The sequence below is a fragment of the Falco naumanni genome, chromosome 1 (assembly GCF_017639655.2).
Source record: "Falco naumanni isolate bFalNau1 chromosome 1, bFalNau1.pat, whole genome shotgun sequence".
NCBI classification, from domain to species: Eukaryota; Metazoa; Chordata; class Aves; order Falconiformes; family Falconidae; genus Falco; species Falco naumanni.
The window spans coordinates 93,620,116-93,646,691 of record NC_054054.1 but is presented as its reverse complement, the minus strand read 5'-3'; positions in this window follow the sequence as shown (position 1 = coordinate 93,646,691).

Genomic DNA, 26,576 nt, shown 5'->3' with positions numbered 1-26,576 from the left:
CCAGATGCTGCTCTGTATATTTGACTTGATACAAACAATGCTGATATGGAAAAGGGGGCATGTGGTGAGCGCTCATGGAAGTCTTCTTCCGTGGGAGTTGATGTGCACATGGATGGAGCTGGGTATGCATCAGCTCATGGGGATGGGGTTAGTGGTAATTAGCGGTTAGTGGTAATACCTCTGCCCTCCCAACACTTGCTTTCTTGGAGGAGTTGCAGGAACTCCAAGTCTTGGAAAAAATCATTTAATGCCATCACTGCTCTGGATCTGCTCTGAGCAGGTGCAGGACCTCTCCTGGTCTCTGCCACCTTCTTGGTGTGGCACTGCAAGCTGTCCCTGTGTACTCAGCTGTGTTGCTTCTCTGTCCCTCCCTGCAGTCTGCTGCAATTCTGAAGGGTTCATTTGCTGATACCTGGCAGCATTGTACAAGCGTTGTCTCTTGCCTCCCTGAGCTCGACACCCCTGAGCTTTGGCTTAGGACTTCTACTCTTCTTCTGCAGTCAGATCAGGCTGTGAAACTTTAATTTGCTGCCCTGCAGTTCTTGCAGCCTCTCGGCTTCCCTGCTTGGCTGCCTTTCCCTCCTGTTGGCTGTCTGCTGTTTTGGATGGTTTTTTCCCCAAACTGTCTTCGCCTTTATTTACTGGGGCAATTTGCATTTTATTATTTTCTGCACACACTTCAGAGGTTTTTCATGCACTTCTCTTTCCTCTCTGGGGCTCCTCACTTGGTTCTATTTAATATTAGCTGTAGGGCTCTGCCTTGTGCAACACCGTTACAGCTTATTTCCAAATAGTTTGCTGTCTGCCTGTGTAAAGCTGCTTCCCATGGCTGACATTTGGCCCACCTGGAGGGTCTCTCAGCAGATGACCTGATTTACTACCTCAGACCATTTCACTATTTAAATCTCCTTCACATATATCAGCTACTCCTATTCTTAGCTTTAACCTGCTCCTTCTCCCATCCCTGCCTCAAGTGGTTTGTGGTTGTTTTTCACTTGTTTGGGTTTTTTTTTATTTTATTTTTTTAATATTATTTTTCCATGTGGGTGGAAGGGGAACAGCTATTCTCACGGGATTTCTGTTGTGACTATAAAAGAATCCCATACAGCTAGAGGAATGCCTGAGCATTTCTAGCTTTTGGGGAGTTGAAACAGTTGAGAGCATCTCCTTTCCACATTTTCCTTAAATCTGTGGAGCAAAAGGCTCTGGTCTGCTGCATCCTGAGCATGTGGAAAGCGTGTCTTCCCTCAGCTCCTGCCTGTCAAAATTTCCTGGTTTATTCCCTAACCCTTCACTGAAGGTCAGTTCCCAGCTTCCCAGCTGGGTCTTCAGAAATGACAAGAGAAAGAAGGGAACGAACTGTTAGGATGCCAAAATCACCTGCTGAGACCAGCAGATGTTTGGGACCCCTCTGATATCACGTGCTCCTTTGCTGTAGTGGTAGATTCTAATTCAGAAATGAGCTTTTAGAGCCAAGCTTCCTCCACTGAGTTTCTTTTCCTTGGAAAGGCATTGCAGAGTACTCCAGGAGCACATGGATGCAGTTCCTTTTGGACAGCATTAAAGTGCTGGAAGCGTTTTGGGAGCACATCTTCAGTGCTCCAGCTGGTGGTGGAGATTCAGCCTAAAGGACCCAGCAAAAGCTGTGTTGAAGTTAACCCAACGTGTATCCTGTGGACGCTTGTTTTGCCAGTTGACGGAGTCAATAGATAGCACAGAGACACCAATAGAGAAAATAACCTTTATTTACTGTTTGTTTCAAATTAATACAGAAAATCAGGCAATGTGCACATAAAAAAGGATTAGCTTACGATACCCTGATTCAAGCAATAAAACAGATAAGCAAGGCAAAGCACCTAATCATTACTACTTAAGGTTTGCTATAGCGAGTAAGAAAAATACATCACCAATTGCCCTAATATATTGCCATCATCCAGATCCGCAGTCGCTGGGTAAGCCCCTGTTGCATTGGGGAGATGGGGAGCCCAAAATTTCGCTCACTGCAGGCAAGGGAACAGAGCTCTGACTTTTCCAAATCCTCTCCAGATCTGGGATCAACAATACCAATAATAATAACAGCTAAGTATAGTGGTGACTTCCCAGTATCCCACTGAGATCAAAGTGGTCTAGGTCCAGACTGGTCCATATTCTCTGCTTCAAACAAAAAAGTCACATTTTTCTGGCTGTAGACTCTTCCTATTGGGAAAATAACTTTTTTTTTGGCACTATGCTTTTTTTCCCCTATAATATACTGCTTTTTATTGTATGAGTGACTTTTTCAGCAGTAATTTTAAATCAAATATTTTTTATAGGTTCAAGTGTGTATTTTTTATGCTTTGATATTCCTTTTTTTGATTCCAGGTTTTTGGGGTTTTTTAGCTCAAGTTTTTAAACTCTTGGGGTTTATTTTTCTCTCCCCTGCCCCCCCCCCCCCCCCCTTTCCAGCTTGTTTCCTAATGACATGATATTTATTTTATCAGCCTTTTCCCAGGCTATTTATCTACCTATTTCTCTGCATGGCTGTTTATCACTCCTACTTTGACGCCACCTGCTTAAAACCTTTTAAACCATTTTACTGATTCCAAATGAATTTGGTGGACAGGACAGTATGAAAAAGACAGTTAAGGACAGTTAAGTTCTTGCTTAAAAGGCTGCAGCGTGCACTCGATTATTACACCTTCTCTTCACCCTCTCCTGTCTATCGTGATTAGGTTGGGTTATTGTGGGGGTGGAGGTTTGGGGATGGTTACAGCTACGGAGGTATTTGGAGGTACTGACAGAGGAGAAGTGGCAGGCAGCTCAAAAGGGATTTGAAGCTATCTATAAAAAATAGATTTTTATTTCTGTTTTTTACTGAACAACTTATTTTTTATTTCCTGTCATTTTACTCATGTTGCAAAGGGAAGTGGGAGGGGATGTCTAAGAAATATTGATAAACTTTTTTTTTTTTCTCTTACATAAAAGGACATGGAAATTAGTCCTGAGCAAAATGATGTGGAGAAAAGTTTATTCTCATGTTTTTAATTGGTCAGTGAAAGCCATTTGGTTTGATTACTTTGTCTGATTTGTTTGATTACATCTTTAAATTTGTTCACACTGCTAATCCAAATATGTGCTATTTCTAAAACTGATACAATGCAGAATATAAAAAAGCACAGATCCAACACTTGTCCTAAACTCAACCTGTTTTAAACCAATCTGTACAGTAGTATTGAAGTTACAGATATTAGTGATCCATTGATTCATTCACACCATAAACAGCATTTGCATTATGCATTTTCTCCTTGTGCCTTCCATTTTCCATGCAAATAAGTAACTAACCCTTATAACAAAATGTTATTATTGCATAACGTATATTACATTTTTCAGTAAGGAGCTAAAAGGCTTTTGAGCCAAAATTGGTAATTTTTGAAATGGCAAAAGAAATGAAATCACAGCCAGAATTTCAAGCTGGCTTGAGTTCAACAGCAGAAATGTTTTTATTTCTTGGTCCTAGAAACTACTTTTAAAGAAGGTGCACACACACACTGCTCCCCCCCATCCCCCCCAAAAAAAAACCAACCCACCCAAAAACCCCAAACCCAACCAAAAAAACAAAAACCCACCGAAAAAGCCACCAAACCACAACCAAAACCAAACCCCAAGCTGAAAGGAGTTGTTTTCACCTAACACTATTCCCAATTCCCATATACTTCTCAGATCTAGGATAATTTTCAATAAAGATCCACCCATGGACACATACTGATTCATTTAAAATCCGTCCTATCCAGTTTTTTGTAAATATTTTTGTTTGTCACACTTTGACAGTTCCCCCACACCTCCCAACTTGAAATTTTGGCCAGCCCAATTTTTAAGAGCACTGAGGAATATAGTAATTTGAGACAGAGTTTAAAAATTAAAACTTCTGCTCCAGATGCTCGCTTGGGAGCTGAGGGGTGTTCTGTGTTCGTTGGACAAGAGCAGGGGCGTTGCAGTTCAGGTGGGTATTCACCCCTCCCAGTGAAGGCAGGTGAGGCAGCGTTAAGGGGATGAAACATGTTCTTCTGTGACTATTATCTGTGGAAAAGCATCTAGGTGTGCTTTTTCGCTCATGCCCCCCAGAACCCTGTACATGCCCGCCCTGCGGTGCTCAGCCTCTGTCTGTGCCCTCTCCGCCCTGTGTTGTCAGCAGGCGTGGGCTGGTGGAGGAGGGTCTGGGTAGAAGGGGGAGCTGGGATCCACCTGGACCTGGCTCACCTCCTGCCTTCCCTCCATGCTCCCCTGCTGGCTCCTGGTCCAAGCAGAGGCAGAACAAAGCCAGATGTGCCTGGCAAGCTGCAGCGGTTGGCACGCCTGCCTAGCCCTTGAGCTGCTTCTGAGGGCAGCGGTTATCTCTTCTTGCAAGGAGCAAGGGTCTGGATGTGGGCACTGCTGCGGCGGTGATGTGCCTCGGGTGGGACTGGCGGCACCCTGAGTGGCAAACAGGTCACGTGAAATGGGCAGATGAAGCACGTCCATGATGTACTTCCATGAGATGGTATTTCCAGTTCCTTTTCACAGTCCCTAAATCTCCTACAGGACCATCAGCTCCTCCTCATTTCTCTTGGGCTCATCCTAAACCACTTTCGCCACCTCCCTACTGGTTTTTCACCTGCTGCAATGAGCTGTGGCCATTCTGGATCTGTGTTGATCTCTCTCAGCTGCCCTGAGCAGATCAGGATTGAGCTGTCCCTGCCTTTCCCATGGAGAAGACACTAAGAGCATCAATTTCTCTTCCTCAGCTGCAGGTTTTCATGATGCCTCCTGCCTCTGAGCCCTCTCCCCTCTTCCCAACGTGACTGGAGTTCACATACACAAGGGGGCTGGCAGACAGTGGGGCAGACTAGACAGTGTGTTCCCGTGAGTCTTTGTTCTTCATGAAACCAGGCTAAAAATGAGTTTTTCTCAGTGCAAGCAAGTTCACATTCTTTCCAAAAGCTCTTTGATGATCAAACGTTTTCTTATTTTATGATGTTTTAAACTCCCTTCCCAAAATAACAGATTTCCTAATGGAATCAGTTAGGCTGTTATTTCTAACACTCTGCCATACTCCAACCATGTTTCTTCCAAGTCTGGCTTCTCAGATTTGACCAGACTTTTTCTTGCATGAAGCAGGAGGAGCTCAGGATCCTTAGCGGTTGAATCTACCACAGATCCAGGAAGCCTGAAGGCATCACAGAATCTTTTAGGTTGAAGGCACCTCTGGAGGTCATCTAGTCCAAACCCCTGCTCATGCAGGGTCACCTAAGCAGCCTACCCAGGACTGTGTCCACTCAGGTTCTGAATACCTGCAAGCTGGGAGACTCTACAACCTCTCTGGGCAGCCTATGCTTGGCCTCCTCCACAGTTAAAAGGTGTTTCCTTGTGTTCAGGTGGAACGTCACAGTTTCAGTGCGTGCCCATTGCCTCTTGTGCTGTTACTGGGCAGCCCTCGGCCAACTGCCCCCAGTTTATATATTGAGCATGGTGTTCTATGGTATGGAATAGCCCTTTGGCTAGTTTGGGTCAGCTGTCCTGGCTCTTCTGCCTCCCAGCTTCTTGTGCAGCTGCTTGCTGGCAGAACATGGGCACCTGAAAAGTCCTTGGCTTAGGGTAAGCACCACTTAGCACCAGCATGCTATCAATGTTATTTTCATACTAATTCCAAAACACAGCACTGTACCAGCTACTAGAAAGAAAATTAACTCTATGCCAGTCAAAACCGGGACACCAGCTAATGGGCAACTTGAGGCCCACCAGAACCCCATGATCCTTCTCTGCAGACCTGCTTTCCAGCTGGTTGGACCTCAGTATGTACTGCTGCCTAGGGTTATTCCTCCCCAGGTGCAGAATTTTGCATTTCCCCTTGAGATTCCTTCAGGAGATTCCTCTCTGCTCAGTTCTCCAGTCTGTTGAGGTCCCTCTGAATTGATTGTAACCATTCAGCAACCATCTGGCGTATCAGCCACTTGTCCCAGTTTGTATCATCTGCAGGCTTGCTGAGAGTGCACTCTGTTGCAGGTCATTAACAAAGCTACTAATCAGTACTGGCCCCAGTATCAACTGCTGGGGTACACCTTTAGTGATTTGCATCCAACTGGACTTTGTGCTGCTGATGGCAACCCTCTGCGACCCTCCTCTCAACCTGATGAGGTGCTAGAATTAATTTCTTGTTGGTTCTGAATCGTTGAAGAGCTGTTATTTCATCCACTTTCTGATCACGTTTCAAACTATGGGATTTCCAGCCATTAGTCTATTTTACCTCTTTTATTTAAAAAGATGGAAAGCAAAGGAAACTGCACGGTGAGTTTTCTCATCATTATTTGCTTTCAGAAACCACCACCACCAGTATGAGAGAGTGAAACCTGTAATATGAGTTGCACTGGTGCTCCGACGGGCATGCATCACTGATGGAGAGCACCACTGGGCTCTGCCATTCGGCAGCTCCTGCCAAGAGCTATCAAACTTGGCAGCTGTTTTGCACCCTGGGCATTTCCTACCTTGTGCCTGGATGACTGCTGCAAAGCTAAGGCAGCATCCCTTAGAAGAATTTATGGGAATTTCGCTGAGCGCAGGAGGTAGCCTGGCATTAAAACCTCCCAGAAGAATGAGGTTAGCTAACAATTACTTCTTTGTGAGCAAATCAGTGAAAGATTCACTTTCTGTCCAGAGAGACTAATTATAAAATGAGAGACAAGGGGGCAAACAAACATTCAGGGTGGATAAAAAGGAATTGTTCAGGAAAAATAACCCACGGTGCCTCAGCACATGGGTTTCCAAATGTTGACTTGATAGCTCTGATGTTTAATTTGTTGGAGACCAAAAGGGACATCTCTCTGGCGGGTCTGACCTTCTCCTGGCTCTCTTTTTAAGAGGTTTCAAATACTGAAAATTAACATTTCTAGGAGGAACGTGATATCTAATCAAGATCCTGAGATCTGTAGCCACTTAATTCTGTGGGACACGGCGGTGTGTAAGTAGTTAGTCAGCCCTGCCTTCTCTTGCACCCTTTTCTTCTGTTCAAAGACTTCACTGTAAAAAGCTCTGCTGGAGTTTCCCAAGGTCCTGCTTCCCCTGCTTACAGTGTTTCGCCTTTTGGATGGCCTAGCACACCTTGCAACGAGCAATGAGGCTTAAATTTGGGCCATTCGTTTTCACCAGGTAACAGGTGGACTCTAGCAGTATTTCAGTGGGTAGCCTTGTTTATTTTAGTGCGGTGAGGAGCAGATAGGTTTCATCACTGCATGTTTCTAGGTTGTTTCCCTTGGTCTCCCGTGTGGGTTATGTGAAACCGTGAGGGTGAACCTGCAAAGCCTGAGGTTGCTCCTCCAAAAAGGCATGGGTGCGTTCGTGCATGAGGAGGCATCATTCTAAAGGCTAAGCTGGGGCAAAGAAGTAATTTTCTTTTTTTGGCAAGAAATCCTGCCGATGTCATGTAATAAAACCTTTCACCACGTGCTGGCACCCTCCTGGAACCCACCCCCAGGAGTGTTATCTCCATAGAAAGAGGGATAGATAGGTGGCTCAGTCCTGGGCAGGGGGACCTGGGTTGCTTTTCCATGATGGGAAAGGAGGAAGATCACCCACAGCTGTCCTGTGCCAACGAAGCGGTTAGCTGTTCTCACCTTGTGCCGTGGCTTGCTTATCCTCAGATTACAGTTTAAGTAATAACATTGTTGTTTCTTTCTGTCTCTGATGCTTTCTTAAACACTAAGGGCCACATCCTGCTCTCACCCTGAGTATGTGAGATGAGATGAAAGTCACACGGACGTGGCTGGGTTTATGCGGTGTGTCTGGGAACAGAGGCAGAGCCCGCTTTCTTCTCAGCTTAACTATGCAGGTTTTTTTGGTTGGTTTTTTTTGGTTTTTTTTTTTTTTTCATTTTGCTCATAGGTGCACAGCCATCTGCCCCTCTACTACAGCGCTGTCTGCCATCTGTCCTAGGAAAATAAAATAACTGTAAACTCCAAATGCTCACAGGCTGCAGAGTTAACAGCTGAGATGTTACTGAGCATGTTGAACAGGCGGCAGTGGATTATTAATTTGCTCTAGGAGTCCTCACTGAGTGGCTAGTGTCTAACCCGAGTCATTTGGATGTGTTTGGCCAAGGGAAAGTTTAAATAATGGAAGAAGCAGAGATGCTGCTTAGTGCTGTGCTTCGTATGGCACAATAGTTGACTGACTAGTGGCCTGAAGAGATCTGTTGCCTACAGGGATGTGGCATGGGGGCTTCGGTGAAAAGGAGCTCCTCCTCCTCTGTGTGCTGCTGGTATCTAGGAGGTGGTGCTCAGACAGCTGAGATGGTTTGAGGATAGCTGGCTGCTAACAAGGGACTGTCTTGCAGCACTGGCCTGGCCAGCATCCTGCTAGGATCGGTGGTGAGGGTGACCATGGCCATCCACCACCCGCAAAGTGGCTCCATCTGGAGGGCTGAAACCATGGGCAAGGAACTGCCCTTCCTACTGGATTCCTTTTCCTCCTGGGGTCACCTTCTTCCTCCAGGGGTCTCCTCATTTGCCCCCAGGACATACCACAGACATGTCAACCCAGCAGAGGCATTGCCACTACTGCCTGGAGTGCAGGCTCTGCAAAGCTTTGTGCAGAACCAGGGGGAACGCTGCTGGCAGCAATGAGGGTGCAGGCGGTGCCTCCTCCCCTCGAAGTATGGAGCTGGGTGCGTGGAGCTCTGCGGGAATGAGTTGAAGGGATGACTGGGAAGAAGCAAAGAACAATCCCCAACAACCCAGAGACCCGAGCTGTAACGGAGGGAACTTGGACGTGACCCTGCTGTCCTGCCAGATAGTGCAGATGCCACGCGCTGCATGAGGACTTGGGGGCAGCCACGGAGACCCCGGGGAAGCCTGTGATGGTCACAGAATCCTGGGAGAGCTGCTGCTGAGGACAGCTCTGGCCTTGTTGAGGCAGATGGATGTAAATCACAAGGCTGCAAGGACAATTCCCTTAACTCAAAAGTCAACGCAGCTTCTTGCTGTCATGTCTTCTCTCTGAAACCTCCCTTCTTTTTGTCCCACCTTCAACGTAGCACAGGGAACACCCAGGAAATGTGTATGCCTTCATCCTATGTGAGACAGGAGGTGACATGAGGCTGCTGCTCCCTTCTTTATACAGCTCCAGGAGAGCAGGACATGCTTCCATCCAAGGCACAACCTGGCCAAACCGTGCAGGGAGAGCAACCCCTGAGGAGCTTTCCCGTGCAGGGACATCTTATCTAAACATCTCAAAATGCTGAATCAAAACATGTTAACTCATCCTGGGATTTTTTTTTTTCAGAGGTAAAACAAGATACACTCTTTAATTTCTGAGGTTTTCACTCCCTGCAAGTCACCAGCCAACACACAGGGAGTCTGGTATGATCATTTACATGGCACTATGCTTTTTTTCTAGTCTTTCTTCCCTTTCTACTAGTGAGTAAGGAGGCAGCTGGTAGCCGAGGTGTCCTGTCCTGTTCCCCGATGCACTTCAGGGTGGCAGGGGGGCTGTGTGCATCACAGCATTTTCAGAGAAAGGAGAAAATATCCCTAAAAGCCCTCGATTGCCTGCTGGTAATGCAGCAGAAGGCAGGTTTTGAATACAGATGATAGCTTTGTGGGCCTAAAATGCTCAGAGCAAAACTCCTTCTTCACAATTTTGCTCTACCAAGGGCTCTTTTTCACCTCATTTCACTCCCAAGGCTTTTAATAGCTCTGGCCTTGATCTCTTCACCAGCACATGAATGACAGCTGTGGAAGAACTATAACATTTTAATTGACATTTGTGTTTAGAAGCTCGACTATAATTAGAGGCAAGTGAATCATCTGCAAGAAATAATTAATTCAGGCTGTGCTGCCTTTCTTCCTCTTCATGAGTTTTCTACAAACAGGTTGCTACACTCACAAGCCCGTTCTTTGTTCAGACTTAGTCATGTGCTTTCTTGGGCAGATTTCTCCGTCTGCTTGTGGCGTGCCAGCAGTCACGGCAGTGCTGGGATTTCCCACCGCGCTGGTCGGTGACACAAGCCACACGCTGCTGTTCCCAGCCCTTCCCTGCATGGTGTGGGGAAGCAACCGTGATGGTGTGGAGGGGAATTTTATCTCTAAGTACAGGAGCACGTGGGTTAAAATAGGTGTGCTGAGCCAGAAAGCTGTGGTGGGCTGTCTGCTGTGATAGCAGGAGGGGGGGATCTGTGGGCTGCTTGGCTTTGGACCTGCTTAAACCATGCTGGATCCCTCTGAAATCAAGGACCTGGTGACTGTACCACCTGCTTCGTTCCTGCAGGCAGGAAAAACTGCATTCTCACAGGTCTGTTCACAAGCATCTCCCCAACTGTTGCTTCCTGCTCCGTGGCATGGAGTCTCCCTGTGGACCTGTTTATGGTGCTGGTGTGGACCTTGCCTGTTGCTGGAATGCCTGTGATGACCAACGTGATGACCAACCATCTTCCTGAAAGCTCTGGAGCACAATGTGGTCCAAGCACCATGTCTTGGAGCTGCTCCGGTGGGAACCCACGTCTGAGCCCTACCAAGTGCTGCAGCCCAAGCTGCTGCTGGTGTCCCACCGCCAGCCTGGAGAGATGGGAGCTGGTTTATCAACAACTCCCACTGCACACGACTGCCCCATGCACCCCATCACAGTGTGAGGGGGCAGAGGCATGCTTGGCGTTGGGTAAATTTCACATCAGATTTATCTTTCTTATATAGACTTCAAAATTTTATATGTATGATTCTTGGTTTTCTAACATTTCTGTTTTAAGTCCTTGTTTGCTGTTTTGCATTTAAGCTTATTTCTTCGTCCAAGCCTGATGCAAAATCCAATGAAGGCAAATTTGCCCTGAGACATTGTTATGTCTTTTACAATCTTAATATGGCTTCTTAAACAAGTCATGTGTTTTTCATCTGGGAGTATCAATAAGCAAGTGCTGACAATTCTTTCACTTTTTATTAACTTGCTATTAGTGGCCTAGACAAAGAACTTGCAGTTTGTATATAGCTGTAGAGCCTAATCTAATCTAGTCTATCTATCTATCTGATACACTTGCCTGGGCAATCAGCCACAGCTTGATAGCTGGAAGGGTATGAAGTTCATCTGCCAAATAGCTGAAATGACAAAAAGGACAGAAGCTGAAAAGCAATTATTAATTGGTGTGTTTTTGATTGAAGTTAGCTGCTATCAATCACCTCACTGCTTAAATGAATGAGGCTCATAATGTAATCTTTATGCTGAACATTGATACACCATGCACCATGCACCTTCCTCATTGATCCAACGTACGTAGGCGAAGTTTTTTAGCATCCCATTACATAAAAATCAATGATGAGATCATATTACACAATCTGAGGTCCAACTGTGGCACTTTTATTAAGATATGCCGCACACTGTCACCACAACAGAGGAATTCATTTGAAAGACTCTCAGTCGACATCGATCTGTGGGATGCATATGCATATGTGTGTGTATAAAATTAAAAGAAGTAACTGCTACTTTGAAATCATGCTATGCCAGCCAATAAGCAGTTCTATAAGACATTTTATATTAAAATCTGCTGAAATGTTTTTCTAAATTCTTCTACATCTTCTCTGTGAAGTTGCTGTAATTCATTCTATGGAGATTTTTATACTGCACCATATGCTTTCAAACCATAGCTGTTTTACATAGTTAGCATAACCATGTGATAAAATTAGAGCAAGGTCTTGATACCCTGTCCTGTCATGGCACCGTGCCAGCTCACATCCAAGCTTGGAATCTGCTGTGGGCGGACTGGTGCACGCACCATCAGATTTCATAGCAGGGCCTTTGACGAGCAGTAGGGGCTGCTCTGCATGAGCGTCTTGGGGTGGCACCAACCAGGAGCTGGAGACGCTTACTGAATCAGGCTCATGACCCAGCAACAAGAAACAAAACATCTGGCTGGAGGTGGGGACTGTGATGAACATATTGTCTGGCCACAGTCCAATGTCCTGATGTCACACATTTTTGCACCCCTGTTAGGAATACAGGGAACCCGAGTGCCTCTGGGGTTTCTGTTCATCCCATCATCTAGCATGTCCTTTAGCAACAGCGTGGGAGCGACTCTTCACCTTTCTACTTTCTACCTCCCTACCCATCTTCCCAAAATCTTCTTCATCCCAGCTCAGAAGATTGTTTTCTGTAAATCAGCTTGGTAAGGATCATCTCTGCATTGTAGCAGCTTCCATCTAAACATCTTGTTTATGTGGACTTCTTTGCAAGGTTTCTAAAACATTCAAATTATTTCCTGGATATTTTCTCAAATTTTGACAAAGTATCTCCACTCCATATGTTGCTGATTCATGTATGTCACCAACTGATAAACAAATTCAGGACTGCAAGAGATGTGTTTTGGCTTCGTACAGTTATCTTTGATCTGCTGAGCAACTTGCTGCTCCTCTAACAAGACCCCATTTTTTTTACATTGGCGGTAGCCAGAAAGATGTCCCACCACTGCCTGGTTGGGATGAGGTCACTTTTTGTGCTGAGTTGCGAGAGGAGAACATTGGAGCCTCCAGTGGAAGTTTTAATTTGAATGAAACAAAAAAGCTGTGTTTGTATCTTTTACAAATGCCTCATTCTCTAACAGCAGCTTACTTGGGAACAACTCTGTCTGATTTTTCTCATTTGTGATTACTCCATTTACCTAATGAAGCTGTGGAATACAATTCTGTACGTGTCCGTGATAAATGCCATCATTTAAAAGAAAGCCAGACGTTATATTTGGTATCTGACTGACTATCTGTCTGTCTGTTTGTCCATCCATCCATCCAACCATCCAGCTACCTTATCTTTAGTTACCATCTTTAGGGGTAACTAAACACTTCCTAGGTAAATCAAATCTGCATTCCTATGGAGACTCATTCATTCACAACAGCTGAGCCCACTAAAAGCAGATTCTTGCCATAAAAGTCATTTGATGCTGTGGGTGAATTACCAGTCCTTGTAAACACTGTGCTTCTAGATGTAATTTATCCTAATTTAGCTCTTGTTATTGTCTTGTGTATTGTCTCTGAATAAGGCAATCTTGAAAATGCAGTCTCAGATACAGTAATGCATACTGAACGCCTGCAGTAGAGTTACCCTGAGTGTTTTGCAGCATCTTTTCTCTACGATGCCACTATTCAAGAAGGATTGTTTTGAGCAGGCATGTTCTTGCAGAATACATTTTTTAATGGCTTTTGTCCAAAAATTGTATTTTGTCAAGAAAAAGTTAACAGCATTGCATAATTGTCTAGCATTGGACAACTATTATTTTCAGGGTGATTTTTAGAAACAATGTTTAGGTTCTTCTGACGCTGACTTTCCACATCCCGTCCACTCCTCGAATGCGTACCACTCTGTGCGCAGAGGCAAGGGACCCTGAAAAGCAGCATCCATTTCTGCCATGAAGTACCTGCCACAGCAGATGCTGTAATTCCACATATTAGCATCTCGGTACCCCTAGTTGATTAATTAGCATGTGTTCTGCTGCTTTCTCCCAGAAAGTGAGATGCACATATAGTGCCACATTAGCCACTGGTTATCCCTGCCATGTATCCCTCTTTTCCAATCAGACCTTCCCACCACGTGGCTGTAGGTGCTGTTGCTTAACCTGAATGAGCTGACTGTGCCCAGAGGTGATGCTGAAAAAAGGCAAGTCCTAAGATAGCTTCATTCTTGGGTGAAAAACCATTTGGGGAATGTCAGACAGCAGACAAAGCAGCGAAGAAGCTGCAGCTGAAAGCCAGCAGCTGGGTAAGCCAGAACTCCAGTGTGTCCCTGCTGCTGAGTAGGAAAGAACGAGGAGGCTGGAGCATCGCTGGTCTGAAATGGTCACTTTTCCTCCCTGGGACACCGCAGCTGGAGTATGTCAGCGGTAGTGGCAGAATCAGACTCCTCTCTCTGTTGGATGCCTTCTGTGGCTCAGCTGGAGCCTCCTGGGCTTCCCAGGAGGATTCCAGTGAGCCGGGCAGTGCCAGGTGCAGCTCCCTGCCAGGTGGTGGGGATGGGTTGGATTAGCAGCACTGGTTGGGAAAAAACCCTGGGCATGGCACCCCCAGTGCTACCTGTGCCGTGGGGTACCATCCTGCGAGGCACTAACCAGCAGAGGGAAGGAGGTACTGGACTATGCTGAAGTTTGGGATGCCATGTGGGAGGACATCCCTGTTATTTCAGGTGTTGTAACTCCACCGTGGCACCCAACGTTAACACTAACTAACTAACTAACACTGACCTGCTGTCCTGCATGTGCAGGTTAGCAGCCGTGCCCAGCCAGGCGGGCGATGCAGCAGCTCCTGGGTGCATCTGCTGTCCTGATTCACTCCTGCAGCCCGTAGCAACGGCAAGGGATGATCCTCTGCTTCTCCAGGGCACCTCTGAGCTGCTATGAAGATGAAAGTAACTCTGCAGGAGTTGTTGGAACATGGGGAATGGTTTTCTCATGTAGATGAGCCCCCCCTCCCCCGACTCTTTTGTACCCATCACTTATCCTCACTCTGCAGTACACCACCAGTCTGAAACTGCATGTTCAGCTCTTTTCGCTGTCTCCCACCCCAGAGCTCCCTGAGGTTTTTCCTTTGCTTTGGCTCCTGCCTGGTAAAGCACAGGTTTTAACTCTGCTTCAACTGACCCTGCTTAAGTGCCACTTAACAACAAATTACAGCCAGCAGTTTGGAGCTTCTGTCACTGCTTATTTACACGTGTTTATTCCTGGGTGTCACCCTGCTGCTCCAGCCTCAGAAGCTGTTAAAAAGGTAGCAATTAGCAAAGGGAAAAACATAGATGCGATTTGCTCCCGGTGTAATAGCCCAGAGCCATGAGGTGCTGGGGCATGACCTGGGGGCACAGCATGAAAAGTGCTGTGCTTTTTCCTCCCTTTCACTGGCCTGGGCAGGGGTCTGTTGTAGGGTCAGATCTATCAGGCATTGCTGCAGGCTGTGGCTGCGCTGAAGGGATGCCAGCGAGTCCCTGCACTTTCACATCACTCCTGTTGCTAAGACAACTCCTTTTTTTGGCTGCCGGAGCCCTAATCCACAGCTAGTGGGGTAGTGGGAATCATGAGAAAGCGAGCGTTATTCTGCGAGGGTGCTGGCATATGGGCTGAATAAAACTGAGCAGGACCCAGGCAGGGCTCAAGGTTTGTGCTCGATCCTGCCCAGGGTGGCCCTGTTTGCCTTGCCTGCCTATGGTGGGGGCGATCACCCTGTGACATCTCCTCATGGAAAGCTGTCCATCAATAGCATATCTCATCCAGCATCTCATGAGAGATGCGTCTGTGCCAAGGACCATTCCCTGGGATGGCAGGGCAGAGAGGCTGGCCAGAAAAAGAGAATAGCTCAGCTGGGCTTTGTGGTTTTACTGGACTGCTCCGGTGGTCTCAGAGCTGTGGTGCATGACTCCAAGGGCATGGAGGTGTGGGGTCTCCCTTGTGTTCACGGACCAAGGCAGCTGCAGGCTGTGTGGGCTGTTGGGGAAGGCTGTTTCTGCACTAACCCCACTGGGGCTTGGACATGGTGATCCTGCCTGCTGGAAAGCAGGGCTGTGACAGCATCTTGTCATCCCATCCCCACGAAAAGATGAGAGGTCTGCCGCTTCCCACACTTTTGCAACTGGGCAAAGCCTTCAGCACTTGCTTTGTGGAACACCAGCTCCTTTATTAGGTAGGAAACAACTGTCTCTGCCTGTCAGGGCATTGGGCGGTGCACATGCACACACTTAGGCACACGCATACTGTGCTTTCTCGTCTGTGTGACAGTGACAGCACTGCAGCAGTGTGATTAAATGATCTGCCTTGATCTCTCAGCCATTGAAGGACACCGGCCCCTTCCCCTCCCCAAAGTTCAGCCCCCGCTGTTTTAGCTAGAGTAAAGCACTTGTCAGGGGTATGAACTGCGGTGTGCCACTTGGCTACTTCCAGACTAGCACGCTAGAGATGGTTTGGTGTCAGGGTGAACTCGGAATGGTAACCCTGCATCAACAAGGACATTCACAGGAGCAATGTGAGCAATCTCCCAAACTGGTCTCACCACTGTATGCAGCGGCTTCCAGGTAGGAGGAGGTCAAAGCCCATCCTGGGCTGTCCTGGGCTGCTCCCTGTATGTCCTTTCCCAAGAGCAGTTTGGCTGAGGCATCTTCTGGATGGCACCTTCTAGGTCCTTCTGGCTGCCCTGTGGCACACTCGCTACACAGCCAGCGGCTCCATTGCTAGAAGACCACTGAGCATCCTCTTCCTAGGAAAGACCACCTGCAAGCCTTGCCTCTCCCCGCCCAGCAGCAGGGTTCCTCGTGGCTTCGGCTTTGGCAGCATGGCTTCTGCAACAGCAGCGCATGTGGGAAGATGTGATGGCATAACCCTGTCCTGGAGGGAACTGTGTTTGCACTTGGCTTTTGCCTTTAGCTTCAGATCCTGTGCCAGGAGCGTCGGACTTGGTCTTGTTTGGATGGAGCAAACAAGGCTCCTCCTCAGTTGTAAAGAAGCTCTTAAACCTGCCATCTCTAGGGAAGCTTTTAAACCTGCGGTAACTCTTTACACCAAATGTGTTGCTACTTTTATCAAACGTTTTTTCTGATCTGCTGCTAGAAAGGAATCCTACACATATCATTTCATAGCTGTAGTCGCTCTAACATGCTCAAAAAAGAAAACAGGAGGCATTAAAGCAGTTCTGATACTTGACAAACCAGTCTAATTTTTTATTTACATGTGGCTGAAGCTTTTGGCTGACATTTTTTGCAATAAAATATGAGAGAAAGTAGTCATTTTGATGCCATATTCCATTTTTAAAAGGCAATTCTAAAGAAAGTACTTAATTTCAGCTCAGAAGTTTGCTGTAATTGCACACACTGACTTCAGAAATGGGAACAGAGACTCCAAAGGAGAACACAGCTTTTTTACAACCTTCCCCATTCCTGCTAAGGTGGAAAACTTGTGACAACCTTACTTAGACTCATTCTACCACCCAGCTTGAGTGATGGTCCCCTCTGAGCTTTGAGTTTGTGCGTTTATGAAAACAGCTCACAATGATTAATTTTTGTTGTATTACTCAGTGCTTCTTGGTCGTAGTTTCATTCAGGAGCTGATGTTCAGTCCAGCAAATGGATTCATTATTCATATGGATGCTGTACGTGCATGTAAATAATTTTCATTCTCCAGTGTTACCAAAGACTGTTTTTTGTGACAATTGACTGCTAATTACTATTCGCTGCATGTGCTGGGTCAGTTGGGAAAATTTCTACCTCTTTATTGGGTTACTGAGTCTTTTTACCGGCAAGGTAACAATTAAAGGTGAGTGAAAAACAGTCACGACTGCCTTCAGCATCCAGATATAGTGATCCACACACTGAGAAAGTACTGGGAAAGAATCTGCTAATACAGCAAAACCAGCAGAAAATTACTAACAGTTATCCATCGTGTGTGTGTTGATGTGCACTTGAGGGTTTACTCAATATTTCATGCTTTTTTTGGCATAACGGGGTAGTTAAAATTTTACTTTTGATATTCTGATGATACTACATGAATTCAGCAGCTGGGGCTTAAAGAAAAAACACGAGGTATCACAAGACTTGTAAGGAAAGTTGTGAGAGTTACAGACAGCAGGCATTCCCAGGCAAGCGTGCAAACACGCCAGCTGTTAGAATTTGTGACACTTCCAAAAAGCAGCCTGCTTTCCACAAATGCTGGGGATGGAGAACAAAGCAACCTCACCAAACTATCCAGTCTCAGGGCATATTTCATTGCTACTCTGCGGCTTCACGAGAGATACTCCTGCTTGACAAAGTGAAGGCAGAGCAAGTCCTGTGTTTTGCACAAAGCAAGGTTCATTTGTATAGAAATGAGCTGCCGTACAGGAGATAATGGTTTATTATTGCACTTTGTGGATCTCCATTCATTCACAGCCCATGTGACTCTGGCTATAGCCAAGTCAGTTTGAATTAATTTTTCAAGTATGGCTTCATGAGACAATGCATCAGATGTTTTAATAAAATTCAGACAGGCTGCAGCTATCGTGGTCCATTCATGCACTAATTAGGGGTTCCTATTAAAAAAAACCAAAACCTAGCAATCAATTTTTTTCCAGTAATGTCTTTTTGTGATTCTGATACTTGCAGTTCCATCTTCCTGGATGTTTATAAATTCTTGCCTTTAATATTTAACAGGTAGTACATTGGTTTACCAAGGTTTAGGCAGATATTACAGCCAGCCCATGCCAAAAGCACTCTGTTTTGCTTTGTTCAAGATGGCTCTCACATCTGCTTGGCTTCACCCACTCTTGCCTTTCCTTTGCTTTCTAACGAAATAGAAAGAAACGTTGTTATTTTCATTCATTCCTTAAATAAACTCTCTGCCCTTCCGCCTGCACTTTAGCTAGATCCCATAATTTACCAGCGGTCTGCTTTTGCCTTAGATGTACATTCATTAATTTCTTAAGAGCCTTAGGGTTTCCCCAGCGTGTAAGAAGGGTGTACCGATCAGCTGGGGACTTACAGGTCAGTTTAAGTAAGGGTTAAACATCTCAGGCATTTCCACTCACTTTACTCTCAGCTGCAGTTCCACTAGCCACTTGACCTGGTCACAACCCTCAGGGACCCAGGGCTCTCAGTGATTCAGGTCCATGGGCTGTCACTGTTTAATCAGGCTTGGGAAAATGGATGAGGCTTTGATTTTTCCCAAGCCTGTGGAAATATCACCATTATCCCAAGCATGCTGGCATCCTAGAGCTCACTGCCAAGGCACTGCTGAGCAGCCATAGGGGAATTTGGGCTCAGGGACAGTGCCCAACTCCACTTGAGCTGGCTTGCTGTGATGGGGACTGTATGCCCAGCTCTGCCGTGATGTACCCAAGACCTGACAACAGGTCCTGGATTTGTTCTTATTCTGACAAGACAGACTTATCACCTGGGTAGGTGCAGGATGATGCGCTCTGCCATCTGGGGCAAATGTTTCAGTGGGGAGTGAAGAGTCTGGGATGGACAGGGAGACAGAGGCAGAAATGGATGCTCTGGGTCTGGCAGGGTACCTTGTTTAGACTGTATGGCCTTAATCCCAGCCTAGCTCAGCATGTGGACCTAACCTCTGAGAACGGCAGCACTGCTGTGAGGGAGCTGCAGCCTGGAATCCAGCACAGCCCAAGGTAGACAAACAGCCATATACAAGATCACATTTGTGGTACCCATCCCTGGACAGGCTGATGGTCCGGAGCCTATGTCCGTGGGATTTCCCAGATGGACCAACTTCTTCTGAAGCTGTTGGGAACACAAGGCTGATTTGCACAGTCAGAAAGGCTGGATCTGTCCCACTTGCACTCGAGGTGACCAGCAGCTTTTCACGTACTTGTCCAAGGGCCTGGCATGCTTACTGGGCTGCTCACCAATTTCCTGCACATACTCTTTAAAAGCAAAAAAATTCCTGGAAATTCTTGCCATAGATGGGTGGATCTGTTCCAACTCAGCTGCAAGCTATGAGTTTTGATGGATATTCATCAGCCACTGTTTTACAGGGGTGACAAGCTTCGGACAGACAACATCACCTGATCCCAGCACTCCCAAGCTCCCAGGCACATCGGTCTGGTTGCAGACCACACCAACTGTGAGCAGTGACACATCCTGTATGAGTGTTACCTTGTGGTAGATGGCACCACAGAAGTTAGCGCGTAGCTGGCTTTGCTGTTTTCAAAAGAGCATTTACAACCCTTCACACACACATCCCGAGCTCTGAGAGGGACATCCTTTGCTCCACGATGCCTTACAGGCAGGGGAGAGTGTGCCTGGCAAGTTCAGATAAAAGCAAAGTATTCATGGACGGAGCAGAGGTTTCTGTGCTGCTTGCAAGTTTCAGCCTTCGAGAGATTCAACTAACAGATCAAGACCATCCCTGGTATAACTCCTGTCTTGGATTGTGCCCACTACATTTTGGAATAAAATGTGTCGGCTTAAGACGTCTGTTCCAGCTGCCTTGCTCGCTATGTGAATGGTGCACTGAGCTGTGCCCTTTGCACTGCCCCACCCCCATCTCCCACTGCCCAGAGGTTTGGATCCAGGTTACAACGGACTCTTCACCCATTGCTGGAACGATGCACTCACTTTTATGTCTATTCAGGGAAGCAAGCGGCTGTAAGAGCCGCACAGCCCAGCTCTGAGCCATCACCAGTGTCCCCATGCTGCACAATGGCCATGGCAGCGCTCACCTTTCCCAGCGTGGTGCTCTCACGCGTTGGTGCAGGTGGCACCCAAGGTGACAAGCGTGGGTGCAAAGCCGTGGTTGCTGGGCCATGCAAGGCACACCTGTGGGCTCTTTGTAGTCCCACCGGGTCCCTGCCTGTAGAGAAGAGCAGAACCAGGACCCAGGACTGCTGTGGTGACATGGTGGCATGTGGTGACCCGGGTCCCTGAGAGACCTCCTGTGGCAGATGCTGTGAGTGCATAGACACACAGCTGCTCCCACCATGCATAACTCAGTCGATGATTTCGAGAAGTTAAAGCCTAAGCAAATGAATTAGCGTTATTTTCAGTTAGTAACTGAACAGCTTAGGCTCTAACAGAAACAACTCAATAAATCAATTAACAAATGCAACCCTGAGTAGCTCACTTGCAGGTATTTAGTATGAATTACTCCATGGAACTGCTAAGTCTTTAGAGAAGAGGCAATTATCTTTACTGCACCTCAGTAATTACTAACTGTAGTACACACCACAATATTTCAGTGCAAGTTAAAGGACAGTATTGCCAAACCACCCGGCAATAAATGCAGGCAGCAGAACCTCCGAAAGCAGGTCAGCACTGACAACAAAAAACACCCAGCATAAAACCTGTTGCAATTGTCCATGTGCCTGGGACGTCAGGAACACATCCCCTAACTCAGCATCTTGCCAGCAAATGCAGCTTCTGCACACTTCAAAATTCCCATACTAAATTTTTTCTATTCACTTTTTTTCCCATTTTGAAATGGTAGTGGTGGTGGTATCTACCACTCAGATCAAAGATTTCCATTGGGCTCATGTGGAGATGCTTGTTTCTGGGCAGCTTGACCACCAGCGTTTTAATGTGAGCAGGGGTGCAAGTGTGGAGCTTTGCCCAGGAGTGAATGGGTTCTTCTGCTCAGCCCATCAGTCACAGAGGACGCTGCCTGAGCTGGGCAGGGGGGCAACCTGGGGCTGAAGGTAAATGCTGAAGAGCTTTCAGTGCTAAAAAACTACCTAGGATTTCACCTTTTCACCCCTATTTGGAATGGATAGCCAAAAGCTGGGCTTACCGTGGAAAGATGCTGCATCCACCTGCAGCCTGAGCACACCCCCCTGCCCATGTCTGAGCCCAGCACCACCTCAGCCCTCCTGCATGGGCAGGCTGCCCAGGGTGCTCATGCTTCCCTCGCGATCCCCACGTTGGTGTCATGGGCTATACAGCAAACGCACTGGTTACAGGAAATTTTCAGCTGTTTTCATTGGATGTGTTCCTTATTCTCAGGCAGCTGGAGTGCTCCTGACCCTGGTCTGGGGGTTGCAGGCTGGCTGTAGATGATGTTTTGTGGTTCTCCCTGAAAGAGTTATCCAGCCCTCATTCCCACACAGTGGGAAATAGCCTGGTCAAAGCACAGCTTGTGTCCCAGATGTTTTATGGTAGTTCATCTTCTGAAGGCTTTCTTTGATCTATCATTTTCCCCTCGCTTCTGTATCTTTATAAGCAGCCTTGGGAGTGGAGCCTTCTTCCAATGTCAGGTCAGCAATCCAGCTCTGCGTTTGCAGGGGAGCTGTGACACTGCATGACAACAAGTCCTGGAAGAACCAGCTTGACCCAGCCTGGGCTGCTGCAAGGTGCATCCAGGATGGTCCCTGAGATCCTTTTCCCTGGAATCAGTGTCACTTGAAGGACTTGGCTCTGAGGCCAGTGCCTACAGCAGATCTGTGAACCAGCCTGCAGCTAAGCAGGCTGCCAGAAGGTGCTTGGTAAAGCTACCTTTGCTGAAGGCTGCTGGTAAACACCCCTGGGGAGTTGTGCCCCATGCCAGCGACCTGGTGTCTCTCTCAGTTTGATTCTGCCTCCATCCAGCCTTCTCAGACAGTACTCCCAATACTGCTAGAGAATGGGTATGGCCACAGGGTGGGTAAAACAGCAGGGTACCCTGTTTGCACCGTATCCTGCATCTGCCATACCATTCTGAGGGCTAAGGAGAGCTCTGCTCAGGCTTGACCTTGCTGTTCCAGCCCTGGGCTGATTGGTATGCTGCAAGCTGAGCAGGTAAATGAGTGGCTTAAATGCAGCACCACGAGAGGAATATATTAGAGAGAGTCACCATGGAACAATCTCCCCACAACTGGGCATGACAGAGCGCACAGACCTCGGCCCTGCCTGCTGCATAGAGACTCTTGAAAACCTGCCTGAATCTGGGGAGGATGTTTGCTCAGCAGAGCCCCTGAATTGCAAAGGGCAAGCCTGTGAGACCTCTCTGCCAGACACAAGTGCCCTTTGCACCACACCTGGGGCACCAGGATCATGTCAGATGTTGGTTCCAGCACTTTGGAAAGCTGTGACCTGCACCACACCTGGAACATCGGGATCGGGTCCTCAGGTGGGCCATCGCCTCTGGTGCAGGATGCACGCAGAAGGCTTAGCCCTTGCCCTCCTCTCATTAACCTCTTCCTATTCCTGCTTCTTATCAGCTGGTCTGTCTTCTCACCCAGAAATTGTGCTGAGTAAGTTCGTGTTCCCTTTTGCAGGGGAGAGGATTTGCCTAACGGATTGGCATGACAAGCCGCTAGCAACTTACAGCGGCAGGTTACCCTGCTGTGGTGCAAGGGGCTGTAATGAGACAAAATAATGAGCTATTGTAAGGCCACCCCAGCCCCAGCTGCAGCACGGTGACAGATCGCTGCTCAGATCTGCCTCGCACATGCGTGGCAGCGCATCCCGTGGGCACGGCAGTGGTGCACCGCGCGCATTAATGAAGCAGCAACATGGCAGAGGAACTGAGCCCCCAAACACAGCTTGGGAGGGGGGACAGGGACACAAACAGACGTGGGGAGTTGTGCTTTGAAGCTGAGGAGTGTTTATTATGGCTGGGGTCTGACCCCACCGCCTCCCCTGCCCTCCTCGGGGATTGCCTGCCTCTACTTGCCGCTTGCAGGGATGCTGCTCCGGGTGCTGTCACTGCAGCCCCTGCTAGAGTCGGGGAGCAATTAAAAATAAAAATACACCACTTTGCCAAGCACGAGAGAGGGAGTGGAAGTGAAACGCAGCCGCTGCCAGCCGCACAGGTAGTTTCTAATTAGCAAGGTGCTGGCTCCAGCTTGTGATTTCGTCTGGGGAAAATGAACACTCCCTCTGCAGCTCCGCTCAGTTACTGGAACAGACCAGAAGATGTAGCTCTCTGGCACCTTTTCTGACTCCAGATGTCTCTGAAGCCCTCCCTCCTCTTGCTGCAGTGCTCCAGGATCAGAGCGAAGGCATCGCAGGCTAAAGAGACAAAAATAGGCTGGGATCGTGAACCTGGCAAAAGTTTCCAGGCGAGTTTTACTCTAGTTTGAGAAGAGATCTGGGGCTGAGCAGTAAGCGGTTTCTCTTCCTATCAGAGGGGATTTAAACTGATTTCATCAAGTTCTCCTATTAGCCACCAATGTGATTAATGTCTCCTGTATTGTTATAAAGTGATTCTGTGTTGTAGATCTTTCTGAATGCCTCCTGAATTTATTATTTTCTTGTCCCAGTTGCTATTGGTGACAGCCTTGGTAAATCCCTAGCAACATATAGAATGCCACATACATGGAAATTAGTTGAATACTTATCAGTATTATAGTCATAAGAGGACCTATTTATTAAATATATGGCTAAAGTGACACCTTAACAGCCAGGGGTACTAAATGACATGGGTAACATTCATTTGTATGTTGGTACATTGGTATGATAGTGCTCCAGCTACAATGAACTTTATTACCAACATCAAATTAAGATATATTGTGGGTAACATCATTAAGGCTGGTTGGACTGAACTGAATTTAAATAATGTTTTTAAGATACAGATTTTTCCCTGCCTTCAAAACGCTCCCTAGCTAATCTCCTGTGGCCCAGAAGTGCTAGACAGTGAGCCCGAGTCTTCACTCAGAGAAGTGCCCTGATTTAATGATGTCCTTCTGCTGAGATGAGCTACAGTTCCTGAGCAAGACCTGGAAGACGATGCTGCACTGAATAAAAGATTCCTGGGGTGCAAGATCAGTGTCTTTGCTGCGATGAATGGAGGTCTCATTATTTAACTCATCACAGGAAAGGCGACAAGATCACTGAAAGAACATTTCTGATTTGGGGAGCTCTTTAATGTGACAGCCAGGAGAAAACGTTTGGATGGAAATAGGGAGGAGAGAACTGCTGGAAGCCATGCAAGTTTTTTCACCACTTGGGGACTCCAGTAGAGATCAAGTGGCTTTTTCTACAAGAACTGCTGTAGCTCGGCCATGAGTTATGGAGTTTGTGGCAGGAGTCACAGGGTGAGATTCTCCAGCTGACCATATATGTGGTCAGACAAAATCCTCTGAAGTTTAAACTTCTAGATGGCTCATAGCAGAGGTGGTCACCAGCTCATGACAGATGAGCTGCAGCCCTGTGAGACGTGTGCCTGGACCCTGGTCTCCTCTGCCCCTGTGAAAGAATAAATCAGCATCTTCTTCTAGGGTCTGGTAGGGGAAAGAATGGGAATGTCTTCAGGTCAACCTGGCATCCTGGCATCCTTGAAGCTGCTCCAGAATGGTTTTCATCCATGCACCACCCAGCATACTAGAAGGGGCCTGTCTGGATGCCATCACACGGGAAACAGGTTTTAAGGTGGCCATGCAGGCATTTCTGTCCACATAATGTACACCAAAAAATGACTGGAGGCTCAAGAAGGTCTGTCAAGTCCCACAGCTGCTACAGTTGATGAGAAGCAGCATAATAAATCATATAGTTTGCAGGCAATGGTTTAGAAACGTGGAGCTTCAGAACAAATGGGACACATCATCTCCCAGTCAAAACCCTGCATGGTGGAACTTGTCAGCACGGGAAGGCAGCCAAGAGTCAGACTGTGGCCTTTTTCTGTAGGATTCAGGCCCCATCAGGAAGCCTGGGAGGAAGGATGTGAGGAGAGTGCTGAGGAGGAGTGAACACTTCTGCTCCAGAGCTTGTGCTGGTCTCTGGTCATTAGACACTAAGAAAAGACCTAGTTTGGGAAGGAGATTTTTCCTGTAGATCTGCACAGTTTAGAAGCCTCCAGTGCTGCCACAGCCACTGCCGACTGGATCCAGCCTTACCATTTGGTCCCTGTGCCATGGCATGGACCAAATTTCAAAGTGCTGAGAACCTGACAGCCAAGCCATTCTTTCACCACAGAAATGGGAAAATACAATGGATTTCCTCCTGGTCCTACTCTGCACCGGCCTCTGCAGTCCCACTGATGCGATTAGAACTTATGTGTGTGTGGAAAAGCATGCTTGTTTTCAAATATTTCCCTAAAGCAGGGCCACGAGAAAATGCTGTGATCCCTGCGCCCACAGGCAACGGAGTGCAGAACCCTGTTTCCCAGGCAGAAGGCACTGGTGCTGTGCTAGCACTGCTCTTCCATGTGAATCCCAGAGTGAGATTGCAGTTTGCATTTCCACAGATATATGCTTCCCCGTGCAAGCCACCCACCGATGAGCACAGCTCCGCAGGCTGAATTGTCATTCCCTTAACACTCATTTCTTCTTCCAGTTGCTTTTCCCTGCTAGCCTTGGACAGGCCTCCCGAAACCTTGCAGAAATACCTTGGAGATCTGTAGGCTGAGGATGGGCCCAAGCCCAGGCTATCCCAGCAATATTTTGCAAAGCTCAGAGATCCAGGCATCAACAAATTAAGACAAACGGGGTGCAGATATTAAAGAATTTTATTTTTTTTTCTTTGACCTGGGTTTATACATAACCTTTCTGCATGCAGATTATGAGCCATGGCTTGGCACTGGTTCTATGTCTATATGGGTCCAAGCTGATGCTTTCAGGTCCCTGAAATGGTGCTGCTCGTCTTCACCCTCTCCAGAGGAAAGGAGCAGGATCAGAGCTTTCCTCTGGCTGACAGTTTTTAAAAGCAGTAAGGTCAGTTTGAAGCTACGCACACTTGGTATTTTTTTGCAGCCAGAACCAGGGCTGTCAGTTCACACAGCCTTATCACAGACCACTTGCCCTCAGCTGCAGCAGGAGCTGTGATACCTCCCAGCTTCCACATGTGCTTGAAGTGAGGTCAGGTGTGCTCGTAAGAGACTCTTTAGCTTTGGGAAAGTGCCCACAGCCTGTGGATGCTAGTCCCAGCTCTTCCTCTGGCTTCTAACAAGAATCTGCAATGAATGAGAAGGGGCAAGGGGGATGGGTGACAATTGCTCCTCACCTATTTTATAGCTGCAATATTAGGTGATGCTGAGGAGTACTGCGGATCTTACCACCTATTTCTGTGGCACAGCCTTTTTGTAGTGCTTTGCCCAAGCCTGCAAATTTATTGGAATAGAGATGTTGCACGTTTGGGCATTGCTGTGCTGAGAGTTTTTTTTCAGCTGGAAGGACCTCACCTTACTGCCCTTTGAAGTGGGAGAGTTGGTACTGAGATTGTTACCC